The sequence below is a fragment of the Equus quagga genome, chromosome 3 (assembly GCF_021613505.1).
Source record: "Equus quagga isolate Etosha38 chromosome 3, UCLA_HA_Equagga_1.0, whole genome shotgun sequence".
Lineage (NCBI taxonomy): Eukaryota > Metazoa > Chordata > Mammalia > Perissodactyla > Equidae > Equus > Equus quagga.
The window spans coordinates 85,926,682-85,940,250 of NC_060269.1; positions in this window are offsets into that span (position 1 = coordinate 85,926,682).

Sequence of the window (13,569 nt, forward strand, 5' to 3'; positions counted from 1 at the left end):
CCGGCCTCCCCGCCGTCCCGCTCCCTCGCCCGCCCCCTCGGCCCGCCTCCCCCGCGGCCGCGCGCGCACGGGGAGGCGCGAGGAAGCCGCCCCCGGGCCGCGCTCCAGCGGGAGCCGGGCCGCGCGCGCCCGCATTCCAGCCGCGGGGCTGGGCTGGGGCGGGGAGGGGTCGCCGACCCGCCGCCCGCCTGCGGGGAAGGGCTCCTGGAACTGTCACTGCCTGCGCGACCCTGAGATCATGCTTGGCTCCCTGGTAACCGCAGCCACTTCTGCCTCCATTTACCAAAGTGCAGAGAAAGAGAGGAAACTCTTTTGTGGGATGGTGTGAATTAGCGAAATCCAGCCTGAGTTGGTCTCCAGCAGGGGCAGAGGAATCTGTCCTTCATTTGAAACTACCAACAAACTACTAACGCTTACTTCTTGGCCTTTGGCGGCCCTCATGTCCCCGATTCTGCTGCTTTTTGGCTGGTTTCTTCAGCCTTTGGTTGGCTCCTCTCTCCACACATTGTGGGGACCCCAAAGATGCAGGCTTGGGACTCTCAGATCGCTGGTGCTCCCAGCGAGAGCTCATTCTCCACCCCGCTATCCTCCCAGCGCCCACCCTCCGGGGCCAGCACTGGCCTCTGAGTAACAGAATCCTGCGTGAGGCTCCAGGTCCGGAAGGTTATTCGCAGTCCACGGAGCATTCTAACTCGACGCTCTGCAGTTGTCTCAAATTTAACCTCTCCCAAACTAAATTTATTATCTTGTCCCATCCTCTTTTAAGTCTGCTTCAGCTCCTGGAGTCCCCGCTGAGATTTGAGACATCACTGTCCTCACTTTCCCAAGCTTCACTTCTTCATAACAGCCTCATCTGTCTACCCTTCTCCTGCATCTCATCGTCCCCAAATCTTGTTACTTCTGCCGCATAAATGTCTCTCTGAAAGGACCTCTGGTTCTCCTTCCCGTTGTCAGTGATTTAATTCAGGACCCTCATCTTATGTCTTGTATTATTCTGCATTGGGACTAAGGATGCGTCACTTCGCCTCTATTCTCCACTTCAGGGTCCCCATTGTTTCCAAGTTATATTCCAGAACCAAAGCTGCTCACGTCACATTGATGCTTAGACACCTCTGGGGGCTTCCGACAGCTTCAAGGATAGAATTTAATTTCTGTGGTTGAGTTTAGTAAATTTTTAGAATCTGCCCCTGTGTTAATATGCTGGGGCTGCCATAACAAAGGCACAGACCGGGTGGCTTAAACATCAGAAATTGAGAGGCTGAAACTCTGAGATCAAGGCGTCGGCAGGGCTGGTTTCTTCTAAGGTCTCTTTCCTTGGCTTGTACATGGGGGTCTGCCTCAGTGTCTTCACACGGTCTTCTCTCTGCATGTGTCTGCATCCTAATTTTCTCTTCTTATGAGGACACCAGTCGTCTTGGATGAGGGCCCACTCAACGGCCTCATTTTAACTTAATTATCTTTGTAAAGACCCTATCTCCAAATACAATCACAGTCTGAGGTATTGCAGGTTAGGCCTTCAATGTGTAAATTCTTGAGGAGGGCGCAATTTGGTCCATAACAGCTTCCCATCTACTTTTCTAGCATGGTTTCCCATCTTACACATCCACGTGCAGCATCCCTTGTTGGTTCCCTGTTCACTTAGAACACGCTGCTTGTATTTAGGTAATCATGGCTACCTATTACGTGATCCTGAAGTTGGTCTAGTTAGGTATCCATGTCTTTCACTAACTGTGAGCTTCTCAAAGGCAGGGCTGGTGGGACTGGAGAAAGCATGTCACACTGTCCATCAGTTCATTCTGAAGACATTGCCTGTGCCCTGAATGAGGAGCTGGGCCTGTAGAGCAGAGCATGACAGATTCCATCTGAAATCCCAGACCTAGAAGAATCTTTGATTGTCTTTGAGTCAGATTTAGTCTTTGACCTGTGCCTGCCACTTCCTAACTGTGTGACCTTGGGCAGGTCACTTTACTTCCTTGCACCTGTAAAAATGGAAATAGAGTGTTCACCTCATAGGGTTGTTGTGTGAGGATTAAGTAAATGAATACATGTAAGGCATGTGGAACACCATCTGGCACATGGTAATTGCTCAAATGTTAGCTTTATTAGCTTTTACGTCTTAATTATGATAAATGTTTTCACCTATTATTATTGTGTATTTGGAAGTGTTTGTCCCAACTAGACTGTGAGCTTCTTGAGGACAGAGGCTCCATGCTCAGCGATTCCGTAACAAATACTGTGCGCTAGGCAGGCACAGCATTAGGAGAGAGCATCAGCAATGACACAGAAAAAAGCCCGCCCTGAAGGAGCTTGCACGCCCCGTGCATGTGTTGAGGGAATGGAGAATCTAGTCAGGTGCCGTCATTTTCAGGCACACAGCTAACTTGGACCCGGAGAGGGTTTCCTAATTCTTTGTGTGGGGCTCCTTTTAACTTTTACACCCCACCGCTTCTCCTCTGGGCTCCCAGGGCCCTTGGAATAGCTTAAGCCCACACGAAGCTGTTACAAAGTCACTGTTCAAAAGGCTGTCATCAGTTTTGTGATATTTGTTCCCCAAAGATATTTTGATTTTCCACGATTCATGGTTTAGAAGACAGCAGATTACTGCTTAGTTTGTTCATTTCTTGTTCATTCTTACTGTTGTTTGCTGACAGGTTTATAGTCCAGAGACTGAATGGGAAAACAATAATAACAAGAAATAATAGAATAAACAAATTAATTCAATTGCTATCTATTGTTGGATCTAATTCTGTGCTTTGACTATGTATAGTAAATAACATTATTATTTTCGTTAAAATATACAAAACTAAACAGAATGCTATTTGGACAGACCCTTCAAGGAGTTATAATCTCATTGGAGAGATACACACTCTGAGTCTAAATAACAATAGATGGAAGAATATAATTTAGTATCAAGTCAGTAGTGAGAGCTTTCAATGCAAGAGGAGCTTGAGAACTGGGAGAGGTTACTCAGGCTGGCGTGGGAGGGGAAGGTAGGCAGGGCCAAACCGCCTCAGATGCATGTTAAAGAGTACAGACTTTATTCTGTAATTAATAATAATATGCCTTTTTTTAGTGTCAAGTGTTTAAAACTAAATCTGAAACATTCTTCCTAAGACTATACCCTTGTCACCCCAAAATTCAGATTGATTGAAAATGTATCCACACATACATAATTCAGAATTAGATGTGTGTTTATCTGAAATTTTTATTACAAACCATTGTAAGAAATATGATTTAAAAAAAATTGCAGCAATATTTGTGTAATATAACTTGCATAGCATTTGGTCCATTGCATCCTAAATCTTACGTTCCAGCAGTTTCTCTACTAATTTTGGTCTTAGTCTTCATGAACTCTCTACCAGACGTCCGGTGTTTGCTGCTCACATGACTGTTCATTCTTTCTGGCTTACTAATGTTCTCTTTTATGCTTTTACCTTGACATGTTTTTCCCCTTTGGATCTCCTAGCTTTTGCTCAAGCAGGCCTTGAAGCTGTAGATTTCTCTTCCTAGCACAGAATTGCTTACTTTAATATCCATCATAAAACCCTATTTCTCATGCAAAGTTCTCCCTTATTAAATAAGTGAGATGCACAAGCCCGTATTTTTCTTCATCTGTTTGCCACAGTGCTCCTGCCATATTGCACATTTCAGTAATCTGTCAGGCCTGAAATGCCGTGTGGGGTAGATAGCATGGCCTGGATGCTATCTAGTTTTAATCCCTCTGTGTGGTGGGTTCTTCTGGGGATGTGCTATGCTAACCCCACCTCTTAGTCTCAGTGCTGCAGTGGACACTCAGAGAAACCATTTAAAAGAAAACTTTAAAAACACTCCAGTCTGATTTAATACTTAGCAGTCTCCATACTTCTGACTTCTGTATTGTTAGAATTGCCTGTTTGTTTCCTATTTTGCTTTTATTTTCTAGTGTGAACCCACGAAGCAGACACAAGCCGAAGTACCCGTTGGTCCCGCAGATTCCACCTTCAAAAGGAAATCCAAAAGGAGTCTCTGGCATGTGGGGTGTTGCTTAGCAACCCACCCAAATAAACATGTTTTCCTCTCAATTTTTTCCCCCGTCCTTATTTATTCAAGAACATTGTAAAATAGATTTTTACCACTTGACATCTGAAATCATTAGAAGAGAATTTGGTGTTTTGAGCTTTATAAGAACTGCTAGCCATACTAAAACTTTATTTTATTTCACTTCACTGCTCTAATAACAAAGCTGGGATTGTGGCTTTCTTCTTCATGTCTGGAGTTTGGTTCAGATGTGTCCCTGCCTCTAGGGGGGTTACATTGGCACCATTGTTGGCTGGCACTGTGGTTTTGATGAACTGATTTCTCTATCTCAGTTTCCTTTTCTGAGTAAAGAGGTTAAATACCAACCTTACAAATTCCCACCGAATTTTTGTTGAAGACATAATGAGGGAATATTACTAAATTCATCAAACACTAATAGAGTGTCCACTAGATGCCAGGCACCATGTTGGATTCTGAGAGGCAAAGATGAAACATGATTCCTACCTCGAAGGGGATCAGGTCTTACAAGTCAAGGATGACTGGAAACATCCTCACATCACTCCCCATCCCTCTTCCACACCTCATAAAGACTTATGACTCTTTCTAGACTCAGGCATCATCTCCTTCTGGCAACTTCCATAGCCACAATCCTGGCCCCCACCTTGAATTTACTTACCCCTCTCCCTGTAAACGTTTATCACCTCATATTGAAAATATCTGTTAACATAGTTGTCTTCCTGAGTAGAATCTAAACTCCTGGAGAGCAGAGACCCTGGCTTATTTGGTTTGTAGTTTAGCAGTTCAGCAGCCATTCTCCCTTCTTATCATAACAGTAACCAAATTTTCTTGGGGAACCACCCTCCCATCCTGAATCTGTGAGGACCTCAGATGCAGCTGACACCACCACCAGCTCCCAAGTGATGAGCATGGAACTCAAGCCTGGCCAACCAGAACATTGTGTCCCGTGGGACCCGGTGAACGGTATTTAAGAACAGGCATAAGATCCAATTCTGTTCAATGGAAATGAGGACAGAACTTTTTTTGAGTTGTTGGAAAAGAAATCTTTTCTTCCCACTAGATTTGGAGTTGTAAGGATGTAAGTCTAGACAAGCTGGCAGCCAAAATGTTGATGCTCAGGGGAAAAATGGAGCCAACAATACATATACATAAAAATACATATAATGTGAAGACTGGAAGAATACCAAAATTGAACTAGTGGTAATGTGTGGGTGGCCATCCTATTCAAGAATGCTGTAAAATATATTTTTATCATTTACCATCTTTTAGTTTTGTCAGATATAGATATGATATTTATCATCTATATCTTTATCCAAGTTCAAAAGAATCTTAAATTATGTGGGGCCAAGAATAGAGCACTTTGAAATACTGTGTGGCGATGAGGCTTTTCTCGTCATCAACCCAAGTTCAATTCACCGATACCATTTGGGTGTAGTTGTTCAAAAACTTTGAATCCAGGGTACTTTCACTGGTACAGATATTCCGAAAGGATATCAGAATATTTTTCAAATGCCGTTTGATGCCAACAGGAATGAGGCTTACAGCATCCTGAGATCTACCAGATTTTATAGAATACCTGTTTTATGTCCATCTAGCACAATATTAGATATAATTAGGGCACAAAAGAAGTTGTCCTTGCCTGCAGAGAACTTGTAATAAGCTTGCAAAGACAAACTGTATACAGACAAAGCAATTACCCAATAAGCTCTAGTGGAACTCATCTGGGAAGGGGTTTGCTTGTTTGTTTTTTAAGAGTCTGGAGTCTAACTCCTAGGGATCCTGATTAATTGTGTCTTAGGTGGGTCCCAGGAGATGGGGAAAGGCCAGGTTCTGATGACATCATTTGAGGCCCTGAGCCAGCACTAATTGAAGTTAGATCTACCCCTGGACTTCATTAGCCAAAGAACTTCCTTTGTGGAATGTTTATTTTAGGTTAAGGTTCCTGCCCTTTGCAATTGAGATAGGATTAACTAACGGTTTTGAGTAGAAGTGAATCATACGGATTGGTTAACAGTCGTGTTAGTAATATGCATAAGATGCTATATGAACACGTGTTTGGGCCTCTTTGTGGAGGCAAGTAGGCTAAATAGGGCATATAGGGTGGCTGGCCGGGCCTCCCACTTTGAAAGGGTTAGGAGATTAGAGACTTTGGGGGATGTGGAACCCTGCATTTCCTTTTTAATTTCATTAAATTACAACTTTGAAGTTTTTGCTGTAAATAATATTCTAAAGGGCCTTTTAAAGATCTTTTCCTTCTCTTAGTATTTTTTAATAGCAGAAGTTCATAATTTTGATAAAGTCCAATTTATGAATTTTTTCTTTTATGGATTGTGCTTTTGATATCATATTTAAGAAATCTTTGCTTCTCCGAAGGCCACAAACACTTTCTCCTATATTTTCTTCTGGAAGTTTTATAATTTCAAGTTTTATGTTTAGGGCTATAATCCATTTTGAGATAAGTTTTGTTTATAGTGTGAGAATCAAGGGGTTTTTTTTTTTTCTTACGAATATCCAATTCTTCCAGCACCGTTAGCTGCAAAGACTATCCTTTCTCTATTAAATCATTTTTGCACTGATGTTGAAGATCAAGTGACTATGTACGTGTGAGTTTATTTCTGGAAGCTGTGTTCTGTTTGTTTGATTTATGCGTTTAAACTTTTATTAATACCACCCTTTGGTTATAGTTCCTCCTACTCTTGCTCACTGGCCACATAAGATATTTTAAATTTGTAAATTTTAATAGTCTAATTTTATTTAATGACTTTCTGGTCACAGTCTTTACTTTGGTCTGACTCATACAGGGCTACTCATCTGTTTATCAGAGAGCATTAGTGGGCTATGTTGGGTTTCTGTCTGAATGATATTTGGAAAACATTTACACATGTAAATTGTAATATCGACCATCAGTTTTTTAAATGAAGCAAGTTTTGATTCATCAGCTTTTTCCGGTAGTCTCTGACTGTTCTTCTGAAAAATAAGGATATTAGCAAACGTATACTCTCTACGAGCAAACACTTTTTGAAGTTAATAATAACTTTTACACATCCAAAGTCTATAAACTTCCCTTTTTTCTAAAATAATAAATATAAAATTTCATCTTATATATATAAATGTATCCAGTACTCATTACCAGTACTTTTAAAACATGGATTCTCCTTCCCTGAGTTCTTTCTCTTGATTCGATCCTTTTGGGATAGTTTTTTTATTAAGAAGTTTTCCTTTTTTTTTTAAAGGACTCATTAATGCCTCATTATTCCCAGAATCTGAACAAAATTGAGAATGCCTTTCTGTTGCCATAAACATAAAACAAATGGGCTGGGCATAATATTCTTGGCTCAGTCTTTTTTTCCTTGTTTTCAGGCTTCTGGAAACATTCCTCCACCTTCCCCTGTCATTAAACGTTGCTGTGGAGAAGCCCGAGGTCAGATTAACCCACCCTTTTGCTCTCAGCCCAGCAGATGGCTTGATTTTTCAGCCCAAAAGTTACCTGCTGAGTTTTTTTTATTATCCTGCTCAAGGATACAATTTTGTGTTGATCATTCTACATAATTATTTTTCTGGGAAATATTGTACAGGTTTAATCAGCAAATTCAATTTTTCACTTCTTTTAGAAAAGTTTTCTTTTTTCATAATTTTGAAATACTCTTTCATTTGTTTTGTTCTTTTAGTTCAGGAATATCAATTATGTATGTGGTGGAGCTACTGTGTTTGATTTTGTGTTATCTTCTTTCTAATGATTTCTCATTTTGTCATTTTCTATTTTTTGTTTTTGTTTTGTTTTGTTTTTTGCTGAGGAAAATTAGCCCTAAGCTAATGACTGTGCCAGTCTTTCTCTATTTTATATGTGGGTCATTGCCACAGCATGGCTGGCAAGTGGTGTAAGTCTGTACCCGGGATCCAAACCCATGAACCTGGGCCACAAAGTGGGGTACACTGAACTTAACCACTAGGCCATGGGGCCGGCCCTTCTATTTTTTGTTTTTATAGCATTTTTACAAACCGCCTCCATGTTACCATACCTTTCATGTTTTTATAGTTTCAAATGTGGTTTTTATTTCTCTAATTATTTATTTTAAAATTCTTGATTCCTCCTGTGAATTCTGCCAGCTCACTTTTCATTTCTCTGTGCCCATATATTTTATTTGATCTTCTCCATTCTTTTTCTTAAGTTAAAATTATTTTCAAAGGATTTCTGCTTCTGGCCCTGATGGAGCAATAAGGATGGATTTACCCACTTACCTTAAACAAATATGAAAACCAGTCAAAGTTTACAAAGAATGGTTTTCGAACATTAGACAACAGGCAATCGCAAACAGTAATTCCTGAAGGAAGATAAACTCCTGAGGTGAGCCCTCTGGTTTCCCCAGTAATTCCCTAGCGAGGGCTCCCAGGCTGCAGTGTGGTCCCCCTAAGTTGAGAGGAAAGAGTAAGCTGAGAATTTGGGAGGCCAAAGTGAATAGAATTTGCAGAGTACCAGAGAGGAGCGAGCTGCACAGAGAAAGAGCTCCAGAGATCTCCAGAGAGTTGCCCTTGAGTCTTCGAGGCATGCATTTGAGGAATCTGCCTGACGCAGAGGAAAGGAGCAGGTGGGACAATTCCTGATGCTCTCACAGACCCAGGAAATTTTCAAGTTCTCAACATCCATGGTAGAGGAACCTTGTAATATATGCGGTGTTGAGTAGAATTCTCAGAAGGGTAATGCCTCAGTAGTGGGGCCAGATTAGCTTAGAATAAAAGCTGGTCTGTTCCGTATAACTCTTAGTCAAATTAGCCTGTTGACTATGCCATTTCCTATGTGAATCTAAGTGACATGCTAAAATTTTTCACTGCTGTTATGCTTTCCTCCCCATATTTAAAGATTTTATTTTTTAGAGCAATTTTAGGTTCATGACAAAACTGAGAAGGTACAGAGAGTTCCCATATAACCCCTGACCTGATGCATGCATAGCCTCCCCCATTATCAATATCCTGATCAGAGTGGTAGGTTTGTTGCAATTGATGAACCCACATTGACACAACATTTTCACTCAGAATCTATAGTTTACATTAGGGTTTGCTCTTGGTGTTGTACATTCTATGGGTTTGGACAAATGTATAAGGATGTATATCTATTATTATAATATATACAGAATAGTTTCTCTGCCCTAAAAATCCTCTTTGCTCTGCTTATTCATCCTCCCTTCCCCCAACTCTTGGCAACTTGATCTTTTTGCTGTCTTCATAGTTTCGCACTTTCCAGAATGTTGTGCTGTTGGAATCATACAGTCTGTAGCCTTTTCAGATTGGCTTCTTTCACTAGTAATATGCATTTATGTTTTCTCCGTGTCTTTTCATGGCCTGATAACTCATTTCTTTTTGGTGCTGAGTAATATTCCATGGTCTGGATGTACCACAGTTTATTTATCCATTCACCTTCTGAAGGACATTTTGGTTGTTTCCAAGTTTGCAATTATGAATAAAGCTGCTGTAAACATCCATGTGCAGGTTTTTGTATGGACGATAGTTTTCAACTTCTTTGGGTAAACACCAAGGAGTGAGACTGTTGGGTCATATGGTAAGAGTATGTTTAGTTTTGTAAGAAACCATCAAGCTGTTTTCCAAAGTGGTTGTACCATTTTGCGTTCCCGCAAATGCTGAATGACAAGTCCTGTTTCTCCACATCCTTGTCAACATTTGGTGTTGCCAGTGTTCCAGATTTTGACCATTCTAATAGGGGTGCAGTGATATCTCATTGTAGTTTTAATTTGCATTTCCCTGATGACATATGATGTGGAATATCTTTTCATGTGCTTATTTGCCATCTCTCTATCTTCTTTGGTAAGGTGTCTGTTAAGGTCTTTCGCCTATTTTTAAATCAAATTGTTTATTTTCTTATTGTTGAGTTTTAAGAGGTCCTTATATATTTTGGATAACAGTACTTTATTGGATGTCTTTTGAAAATATTTTCTCCTGGTCTGTAGCTTGACTTCTCATTCTCTTGACATTGTCTTTTGAAGAGCAAATGTTTTTAATTTTAATGAAGCCCAGCTTACAAATTCTTTCTTTCATGGATGTTACCTTCGGTGTTATATCTAAAAAGTCGTCACCATACCCAAGGTCATCTGGAATTTCCTACTATTATGTTTTCATCAATTATTTGTTATGGGTTTTGCTATGTAATATTTTGTTGTCCTGTTATTTGATGCATAATAGTTCATAATAGTTATATCTTTATTAGACATTTAACAATATAAACTTTTTATTTCATTGCATGCTATTTGGTTTTCAATTCTACTTCCTTATTTGACAGTAATATTGCAATTCTTCAAAAAAAATTAACCTGTTTGTAAGGGAAACACGTAAAACAAAGAGAAACAAAAGATGATGTAGGATTTCTTATTTTTTACCGTTATATGAATCTGTCTCTGAACAGAGGGGCTTCATCTATTTACATTTGTTTATTTTTCCACAGCTTTATTGTGGTATGGCTTACAAATAAAAATTGTATATAATTACGTAGTATGATGTGATTTGCTTTTTTTTAATCTTTTTTTTTTTTTTTTGAGGAAGATTAGCTCTGAGCTAACTGCTGCCAATCCTCCTCTTTCTGCTGAGGAAGACTGGCCCTGAGCTAACATCCATGCCCATCTTCCTCTACTTTATATGTGGGATGCCTACCACAGCATGGCTTGCCAAGCAGTGCCATATCCACACCCAGGAATTGAACTGGCGAACCCTGGGCCGCCAAAGCAGAACATGCACACTTAACTGCTGCACCACTGGGCCAGCCCCATGATTTTCAAAAAAAAATTATGTAATGCAATGTTTTAATATACATATACATTGAAATGATTACCACACTCAAGTTAATTAACATATCCATCACTTCACATAGTTATCTTTGTGTGTGTGTGGCGAGAACACTTAAGATCTCTCTTAGCAAATTTCAAGTATACAATACAGTATTATTAACTATAATCACCATGCTGGACATTAGATTCCCCAGAACTTATTCATCTTATGACTGAAAGTTTGTACCCTTTGACCAACCTCTCCCCATTCCTCCCATACTCCAGCCCTGGCAGCCACTGTTCTGCTCTCTAATTCTAAGTGTAAATTTTTCAGATTCCACATGTAAGTCAGATCATACAGTATTTGTCTTTCTGTGTCTGGTGTATTTCACTTAGCATAATGTCCTCCAGGTTCATCCATGTTGTTGCAAATGGCAGACTTTTTTTCTTTTTTATGGCTGAATAATATTCTAGTGTGTGTGTGTGAGTGTGTGTGTATGTGTGTATACACATATATCACAATTTCTTTCATCCATTCATCTGTCAATGGACTTAGGTTCTTTCCATATCTTGGCTATTGTGAGTAAGCCTGCAATGAACATGGGAGTGCAGACAGCTTTTCAAGATACTGATTTCATTTCCTTTAGGTATAGATCTAGAAGTGGGATAGTTGATCATATGGCAGTTCCATTTTTAAGTTTTTGAGGAACTTCCATACTGTTCTTCATAAAGGCTGTGCCAATTTACATTCTCACCAACACTGTACAATGCGCTGTATGATGCATTTTGATTTGATTTTTGGGTATGATCTAAAATAAGGGTCCAATTTCATTCTTTGGCATGTGGGCATCCAGTTTTCCCAACATTCTTTTTTGAAGAGACTATCTTTTCCCCATTGAGTATTCTTGGTGTTATTGTCAAAGATTAGTTGACCATACATGTGTGAATTTGTTTCTGGACTGTCAATTCAGGTCCATTGATTTGTGTGTCTGTTTTTATAACAGTACCATACTGTCTTGATTACTATAGCTTTTTAATATAGTTTGAAAGTGGAAAATGTGATGATTCCAGCTTTAATCTTCTTTCTCAAAATTGCTTTGGCAGGTTTTTCTAGATGTATTCCTAAATATTTCATTGTACATCTCTTTTTCTGTTATTAAGGTAAAGTTGGTATATAAAATTATATGTTTCAGGTGTACAACATTATAATTTGACATCTGTGTACATTACAAAGTGATCACCACCAAAAGTCTAGTTAGCATCCAATTGACCCCTTTCGCCCATTTTGCCCAAACCCCAACCTCCTTCTTTCTGGTAACCACTAATCTGTTCTCTAACTATGAGTGTGTTTTTGTTTTGTTTTGTTTTGTTTTGTTTTAAATTCCACATGTGGGTGAAATCACACAGTACTTGTCTTTCTCAGTCTGATTTATTTCACTTAGCATAATACCCTCAAGGTCCATCCATGTTGTTGCAAATGGCTCGATTTCGTTACTTCGTTATTTTTTTTATGGCTGACTAGTATTCTATTGTATATATATATATATATATATATACCCCATATTCTTTATCCATTCATCTATTGGTGGGAATTTGGGTAGTATCCATATCTTGGCTATTGTAAATAATGCTGTGGTGAACATGGGAGCGTATTTACCTTTTTGAATTAGTGTTTTCAAGTTCTTTGAATAAATACCCAGAAGTGGAATAGCTGGATCATATGGTAGCCCTACTGTTAATTTTGGAGTAATCTCCACACTGTTTTCCATAGCGGCTGCACCAATTTACGTCCCCTGAACCAGTGTATGAGCGTTCCCTCTTCTCCACATCCTCTTCAACACTTGTTCTTTCTTGTCTTTTTGATAACAAGTGTTATCAAAGTTAGTATCAAAGTTAGAATGGCTGTAACAAGCCATTCTAACAAGTGTGAGGTGCTATCTCATTGTGGTTTGGATTTGCATTCCCCTGATATAATTATAGTGACATTGAACATCTTTTCTTTCTTTGGGATTAGTAATTTGTGGAGTGGCATTCTGAGGCCAGGTGAATATCCTGTTCCCAAAAACCTTTTGTGCAATGATTTTAACATTCATTAGTGACCATTGCCTGAATCAATATTACACTGTGCATTGCAAAATGATTTTCTAATTTTGTCATTCCTTCTACATTTATTATTAGCTGGCATTCATCTGTAAAGAATACTTTTATGCTCTCTCTTCTCTTTTAGTATCAGTAAATTCTAATGAAATTTTAAAAATTCAATATTTTATAGTCCATTACTGTCATTATTCTTTTTGTTCTCAAATTACTCCAGTTTTGGCCAATGGAAGGCTCCTTCAAGTCTGCTCTTTGGTCCCTTGGATATGACCCCATTTTGTCTTTGAGTGCTTCCTCTCATCCTACCATTAAAGAAATTTCCCAGGCTCATTTTTACTCATTTTGCCCAATAAAAAGAATCAGCCTTTTTCCCAAAGAGCCTGTGACAGCTATCAGTTTACTGCTGTCCTTCTCGGAATCCATCCCTGCTTTGTGATACTGGAGCTGGATCTGTAAACATGCTTCCTTTGCCAGCTGGCACTACAGCAAGCTTTGTCGGTAGAGGGCACTGGAGGGACACTGCAGAAAACAGGCTCCTTGTGCTGGTGTCTGTCCTCTCTTCTGGCTCTTCCTGTGGAGCAGCTGCCAGCGATGAGCACGCAGAACACCCAGTGGTGCTCACTCCCCAGCTGGTTTTGCTGACACCCTGGTGGGCAGTTTCCTGCTC